Source organism: Euprymna scolopes, chromosome 36 (assembly GCF_053919585.1).
Source record: "Euprymna scolopes isolate OS-2025 chromosome 36, ASM5391958v1, whole genome shotgun sequence".
Classification (NCBI taxonomy): Eukaryota; Metazoa; Mollusca; class Cephalopoda; order Sepiida; family Sepiolidae; genus Euprymna; species Euprymna scolopes.
In genome coordinates this window covers 66,589,936-66,598,425 of record NC_136517.1, presented here as the reverse complement: position 1 = coordinate 66,598,425, position 8,490 = coordinate 66,589,936, and positions in this window count along the sequence as shown.

Genomic DNA, 8,490 nt, shown 5'->3' with positions numbered 1-8,490 from the left:
AGATGAATAGTGGCAGGAGAAGAGGAGCAGGCGCAAAAGGACAGCATCAGCAGAGCATGACAGAGGTTATCCCTCTGCAGGAAGTGCAACAGAATTTGCCACTCCCGTATCAGTCTGCTCAGTCACAGCAACAGTTGCCACCACTCATGACAACCTTCAATGGTGATTCTCCATCGTCTATCTAGACAAGATGCCAACAACAAAATTAAAATTGAAAAAGGTTTGTGAACAATATTTCTTTCAAAATTTAAAAAAAAAAGAATCTATTTCTGTTGTCTAAAATTAAAATGTTCTATTTATATTGTTTATAATATAATAAAAATTCTGTCTATATTGCTTAAAATAAATAATTGTTTATCATTTAAAGAAAATGTTCTGTTTAAGTGCATGCATATTTTTGACGTGCAACTATGGCCACCACTTTTAATATAAAAAATTATATTGTTTAATATTCGAAAAACTATGTATTTGTGGAAAATTTAAATGTGATATTCACTTACAGCATACCCGAAAACCTATATAAGTCGTCATTTCAAAGGAAAATGTTCAGGTGGGAACCAAGTAAAAAAAAAAAAAAAAAAAAGGATTACTGTTTAAAATTATAAAATGTTCGGTACTTATGTATTTTTGTTATCATGCCATTCTTAACATGGGGAGGGTGTTTTGTATCTATTTGGTGCTTTCATCTAACAATTTAATAAAAGGTGCTTATGCACTTACTGAACCGTGTTTTTTTTTGTTTTTGTTTTTTTTTTTTTTTTTTTTAAGAGTATTTTCAAGTTAAATTAAAATTTTACGATATCATTTTTTTAATTAAATTATTAGGTGAAAGTACAAAATATTTACAAAACACCCGTAGTTTGAAATGAAATTGTCTAAAAGAAAAATTGAAGTCCTGGCTCAATGTGGTAAGTTTCCGTGGGGATAATAAAGTTCATGTCTGTCACGCAAAATCCTGACAGTGTTTGTGCGTCTCCTGGGATGGAGTTTACTCAGACACGTGTTAACACTTGAGAAATTGAAGAGAAAATCTGATTTGATTTTGTTGGTAAATCTTTATATAGTGGCTTTCTCGAACGTTCCAGCCTGTTTAACTGTATTTATATGCAAGGGAGCGTAACAGTTCCTTTTGTTTTGTGTGTGGTAGTCACATCATGATGTCATTTCTCATCCGTCGCATCATGATGTCGTTTCTCATACGTGATTGCTGTGAAATGTTCCTATTGGGCATAGCAGTTGCTACATCACTCCTCTCCTAGACAAGAAGCCAATCTTAAGGAGAATAAAAATACTGCAAGTATTTCACTGGGTTTAGGTAGAAAATCAGAGTGGACGCTTTATCTGTCTGCCGGATTTTGTGAAAGTTGTAGCACTAGATAGAATAGTATCGTTAGGCGTGGCAGTAGTTAAAGAATCTCTCAAGATTTGAGTCGCTCTCACTGCGGTACTACAGTCTAAATTGTCAACAAACACTTTCTTCAGTCAATCAACGCTGATAGCCATATCTGCCATTCTTACCTATCACAAAATGTTTTGGATATCTTAAGAACTTGTAAGGGCTAGAGTAGTTGCAGTTATGTAGGTACTCCATCACTTTTTATGAAAACATGTGTCCATATGTATATGTCCTAAGGAAGGTGAATCATTGTCTTGCCTTGGTTCGACATGCAACGGTCTTGACATGTACTTTTTCAAACAAGACGTATTAGCTAGTCGGGTCTAACGTGTTTCTAATAGCAGTTGATGCAATCATTTGTCCTGGTAAAATTAGGTGTTCTGTACATGATCTCAGCAGCACCAAGGCCAATGTCCATTTTAATGATAAATCTGATGCCGAGGAGAGAGGAATTCCATCCAATTATCAGGATCAGAATATGCCTTTAAAGAAGCCTTCAGTTGGCAATAGAAGCATTCAACTAAGCCATTTGAGGATGGGTGTGGTCTGTATATGCTTGCATCCAAGTAGACATGAAAGTTCGGCAAAGATAGGAATCGAAGAAAAAGGTGATTACACATGAATGGATAGTCTGGTGGAAGACTATCCATTCATGTGTAATCACCTTTTTCTTCACCATATTCCCTCTGCTTCACTTTTTTTGTTTTCAAGTAAGATCTTTGACTTACTTGTTGTTTCATCAAATACTTCTGCATGTAAAATCCGATCCTGCATTTTGCTAATTCCTACACTCTGACGAGAAGGAAAGTATTTCTTCGAAACTCCGCGGATTAAGGACTATCCACTTATCTAGTGTTTCCTTTTCAGATTAAATATGTTTTTAACTCATTTCAAAGTGTTTTTTAACATATTTTATTAACTGTTTACTTATATATATGTATACTGGGGCTTATATCACGGCCACCGAGAGTAAGAAGGCCTGTTAACTGAAAAATGTCTGCAGGCAATGTAGGTAAGATTTGTCAGACTGTCAGTACTATATGAGAGCCATTTGAAAAAGAGCAATAGAATATTTTTAAAAAGAAAAAGGAACGCAGTTCGATTACTACTTAAATTGAACTTTATTCAATATAAATATTATCTATGTAAAATTAAGTAATTTTAAAGCAATATACAATTTAATACTGATAAAACTGAATTATGAATTTAGGGAACAAACCATTAAAGAAACATTAAACAAATATTTTTTGGCCTTCAAACAAGATCAGTGTAGTATCTGTTTTGATGCTACACTTTACCTTTTCTGTCTTCGGTCGGTGGAGGAGAAATCTTTCATGACTGAGATTATTTTTGTTCCTATCCAGAGTGCTCATTATTGGGAAGCTGGATTTTCTCCACAAGATTATATGTTGAAATATTTAAATAACTATTAATTTAAATACAGAAATTATATTTAAAGTTTTGGTTTTCTGTTCTTCTATGTCCATTTTTTTTTCCCCATGAAATGTGTAGCATATTAGTTGTCTCACAAGCCATCATCAGTGATTGCTCACTGGCCGTAACCTGTGGTGTTCCCTGGAGACCAAGTGACAAGTCTCCCCAGATTTCCAGTGTTCTCCACCTTTTGACCACTTGTGCAGATGATTGCATGTTATCGCAACAGCCGTTGTCACTGATTTCTCATTGGCATAGGCCATTGGTGTTTCCTGGGGTTTGGGTGACAAAATGCCTCCCCAAGGTACCAGATTTGAACTGCACACTTCCAATGGAGATTTCGTCAGTACTCTTTCACCTCGGTCTTTCCATCCTCCCTGACCCTTCACAACTAGTTGGTGTGGTGTGGCGCCAGTCGATGTCATCTACACCAGTTTTTTTTATTATTACTATTATTATGATAATAAGGGTGCTTGTGCAGTGTATACACGTGTATTTTAAATATTATTTTCAAGTTAAATTAAATTTTAGGTTTGTATTACTGTACACATAGATTCGTAAAAGTTGTCAAAAAACAAATATATCACAAATAAATGTTATCAAAGCCAAGATAAGTTACTCTTCTACCTATCTAGGAAGGTTTTTAGTGGTTTTACTCGCTTTAAAACGTGTAATCCCTTCGAAAATCATACAATGTTTATCAATATATTTTAAAAAGAAAAATGTCGGCATGTTTGTAACTTATCTTGCCTTTGATAACATTTATTTGTTATATTTGTTTTTTTTGACAACTTTTTCGAATCTGTGTACAGTAAAACTGTTAAGTTTGCAGGTTGAAAAAAGTAACGTAGAAAGCAATACAAATGACGACTCAACAAACAAAGGTAGATCAAATAAGAAGTCTATTAGGAAAAGGTATATTTACAGGATATTTACATAATGGTGTCAAATAAGAGTCTTTGCTGGAGAAACATATCTGCTCTCGGCGGCCGTCGGTCGCTTCTGGTGAACACACACCCAGACTGAGTCTTCCTATTTATGTGTAATTACTATCCACATATGCAAATGAATGTGTGCCACCACAACACCCTCCTTCCAAGATTTGAAGTCGCACAGATATCTTTTTCTCTTGGGATTTAACATTAATGGTTCAATAAACTTTCTTTTTCTACCTGATCTTCGGGTTTCAGGTGTATATTGAGGTGGTTCTAAATTAAAGGATTCGTATATGATGTCCATGGTTTCCTCCTCCTCGACTGCTGTTGTATAATCACCATCTTGAATGTGGCATTTTTTATTTGGTTCAGGTGCCTTTTATGTATATTTTGTGGACCTTTTAATCATATATGTACAATCACCAATGCGTTTAACCGCTACTCCACATTCCCAGTAAGAAGTGTTATTCCTGTAGCACTTGAAATATACTCGATCTCCCGAGTTATATTTCTTTCTTATCATGTGTGTAGTGTTTCGGACAATTGCCTGTCTTGGCAATAGTTTATCAATCGCTGATTTCACCTTTCTGGCAAACATTAAATCAGCTGATGATATGTTTGACGGGGTATTAGGGTGCGGTGTTATCCTATATATTTGCAAAAAGTGTTGCAAAGCTTTTTCCGTTGGTATCTCAATGGATTTTTTCAACGCTCGTTTTAACGTGTCCATGAACCTCTCCGCGAGGCCGTTCAATCTTGGATGATACAGCGGAGTAGTGATATGCTTTACTTGGAACGTGTCACAAAATTCCTTAAAGTCTGTGGATGTGAATTGAGTTCCATTGTCAGTGACCAGTGTGTCTGGTACACCAAATCGTGTAAATAACTCTTGTAGGAATCCTATTGAGTTGTTCGTTGTTGGATTCCTGCAACGCATTACCTCAGGCCATTTTGTATAACTATCTACTACAATTAAGTAGTAATTTTCTCCTACTGGACCAGCGAAGTCCATGTGGATTCTCGACCATGGGTGGTCGATTTTCGGCCAAGGTTTGTGTACTATAGGTGGGGATTTTGCCGCTAACTGGCATCCTTCACATCTATTTATTGTTGTAGCTATGTCGACGTCCATGTTACGCCAGTATACATAGCTTCTCATTAGAGACTTCATCCGATTTATCCCCGTATGTCCTGTGTGGGAGTCTCTCAAAATCCTCTTCTGCAACGTTTTAGGTATTACTACTCTCTCGCTATATAGCACATTGTTACATATAGAAAAAATTTCCTGAACCTTTTTGTCATTTATAATTTTTTCTTTTATATCATTTATATATTCATCTTTATCGGCTTCTCTTTTAATGTCCAACAATGTTACCGGTAGTTCTTTAATGATGTTTGCTACCATATTTTTTCACTTCGACGTTTGTTCGAATTGCTGCAATCACTGATTCTTCCAAATTATGTTTCTGTAGTATCAGTCTTGAAAGTCCATCCGCATGGCAAATCTTTTTCGATGAGACTTGTTATATTCTTTACTATAATTATAATTATTATATTTGGAATATCTCGTTTTGTTCTGACTGCTTTTATTTGTATAGTTCTTGGTTGGTGTGTATGGGTTTCTAACCTTTCTTACATATGCCACTCCGGATTCTTCTATCCTTTTTGAATCCATTTTTAGTGTAATGGCCCTTTCACAATCCTCTGCTAATTTCTGAAGTGTTAAATCTTGCTCAGATTCCAGCTTAGACAACACTCGTCTGCGTATTTCTGCATTTTTCGTGGAGACTAACCCTTGTGCGAAGATTAGGCATTTGAAATCTTCTACTGTTAGTTCCGCTAGCTTAAAATTATCACAGTTTTTATTGACAACTGATGCGTATGTCAAATAATCTTGGTTGTCCATCTTCCTTAGATTCATACACAACCATCTCTTATGAAAAAGATATATTCACATTAAATAATTCTTTTAGTAATTTTACAGCTTCCATGAAATCTAATTCCGTAGTTTTTTTAGGTAGTATATAATCTATGAACTTGCTGTGTTCTCTTACACCCAACTTCCTGAGTAAAAGGCTCACTTTCTGGCTATTTGGCCAACTTTTGCAGTCCAGTTAAAAAAAAACATCCTCGTATCTTGTATAGTATGCTTCAAAAGTCTTTTCTTCCTCCGGCACATAATTAAATGTGTCCATGCTATTAAATATAGTTGTATGCGAGAAATTAGTACTGTCGACATTTTCTGGATTAGTCTTTAATAGTGTTGCGGGGGGCCGGTCGTCCGGAGACAATCGACCCAACAACTAACAAAATAGACACAGGCAAAAGGTAAACAGCATGCAAGGCAAAGAATGACGAACACAGGTTGTTTGATTTAAAGACGAGGGTTCGCCGTTTATTTGAATATAAACAAAATCGTTCAATCCGGGTGCTGGTCGCCTGAAAGGTCGCACGTCACTGGAGGCAAGGTCTGGAGGTCCGGACTGGTATTCTGGACGTAGTGTGGTTCAGAGGGTGCTCGCTGGGTATGGAAACGGTCAGCTGGGCGTCAGGGTGAACACTGAGAGCTCGGGGGTCAGTGTTGAGGAACCGACAACACCGAAAACGGAGGGATCAGTGTTCGGAACGGACGACAGGTAGGGAGTCAGGTAGCGGACTAGAGGTGCAAGCGAGGTAGCGGACCGGAGGTGCGAGGTAGCGGATCAGAGGTGCAAGCAAGGTAGTGGACCGGAGGTGCAAGCAAGGTAGCGGACCGGAGGTGCGAGCGAGGTAGCGGACCGGAGGTGCGAGGTAACGGACCAGAGGTGCAAGGTAACGGTGCAGGAAGCTGAGGCTGCAGGCAGGAGATGCGGGTGCAGTGCAGGAAGCTGAGGCAGGAGATGCAGGTGCAGTGCAGGAAGCTGGGTGCTGCAGGCAGGGGATGCAGGAAGCTGGATGCTGCAGGCAGGAGATGCAGGAAGCTGGAGGCTGTAGGCAGGAGGTGCTAACAGATTAAACAAAGTGGTAGGTCTTTCGTAGGAACCTAGCCCTGAAATGGGCTCTTTGAATACTGCTGTAGCTGCATCGGCGCTGGTCCTGGAGTGGTTCTGAGGAGGGCCAACAGAGTAAACAAAGTGGTAGGTCTTTCGTAGGAACCTAGCCCTGAAAAGGGCTCTTTGGATACTGCTGTCACTGCTTCGGCACTGGTTCTGGTTCTCGGGTGTTTCCTGACTGCTGCTGCTACCGCATGAGATCCGTCGGCTAGTGTGAGTGGATCTCCAATTCAGGGGACTCGTAGCCCCCTAGCCGGATTAACTTTTTTGGCCGAGAGGCGCTTTCTTTGTGGAGACAGGGTGTTACAGCTGGCGTCGGTCTCGGAAAATGGATAAATGAAAGTCACTAATTCCAGACGAAATGTTTACAAGTCAAACTTAGTTTGGCAGTTTGAGAGTTGTATTTAAATTCATTCCGTCTGAAACAAAAAGACAATCATTTAGCTATTAATCGTAAAAGATTAATTTTTATGAGTGTTTCCCTTTAACAGCTAGGACGCTGGGGGGAAGGGAGACATAAGTAAGTCAGCCGCTGGCCTTGCCTTTTAGGTGAGGCTATTCGTCCATTCGCCTCTCTTTTCTTCCGTCGCTCATGCTAGAGATGACGCATGCTTAAAAACGGTGGAGTGGGGGAAGGTAGTTTTCTTGCCCCCACGACAATAGTTCCAGTGTTTTAGCAAAACGTTCATTTTGCCTTTCTCCATGTTCAAGTTGTAATTTCTTCTGCCTTTCTCCATGTTCCATTTGCCATTTCAATAATTTCTCCTCTCTACGTGCACCTAGCTCGGATTGCGCCTTTTGTTGCGTCTGCAAAAATTGCATTAACATTCTAGATAAATCTTCCATTTTTTTTTTGTATCCTTCAGTAGCAGTAATGCAGTTACGAAGAAAAATTGTACAATTTCACATGCAACACAATATCTGTACCATATAAAATGGCTTGTGTTACAAAAAAAATTTTCCTAGTTCCTGTTTTCAATAGTAATATCGCTAATATTTTCTCACTTCGCTAGCGAGTCAAACTCATCCAACCACAACATAAGAACTGAGGCTTTTGCTGAAACCACAAAATACGATTTACTTTTCCGTTTTAGGTATTTCCTAATAAATAACAGCCAACTTAAGTACAACTCTTTCCATAGAAAAAAAAAAGTTTTTCAACTCTAGTCACGATTGAAAAAAATAAAATGTATGGACTACATTTTTTTTTTTTTTTTTGCGTGACGTTTTACTGTCTCATATCCGTTATCCAGTGCAAACTTTAGTTTAAAAAAAATCTTTCCTTGATTTTAGTTTAACTGTGGTATTTTTTTTTGTATTTTTTAATTTTTTTTTTTTTTTAAATACCGAAGAGAAAAATTTGGTTTACCAAAAAGTCTTTATTTGGTATTTACAGCAATTTAGGAAATCCACTGGTGACTTTTTTTCTTCGTATGTTACTTCCTTCTAATTTCGTATTACGAATCTGTTCTTCGTAATTTAGTAATACAAATCTATTTGTCGTTTTACACTTTTACAGTTTGTTGTTTATTTATTTATTTTGTTTTTCTTTTTTAAGATGGATTCCACAGGAAACGGCGTAAATCGTCGCTTTTTTTTGTTTTTTTTTTTCTTTGAGACTGCAATTAAAGCTTTTGGTTTGTCTCTTTTTTTTTTCCGAATCGAGGTTACTTTCTTTTTTGTTTTTAACCTT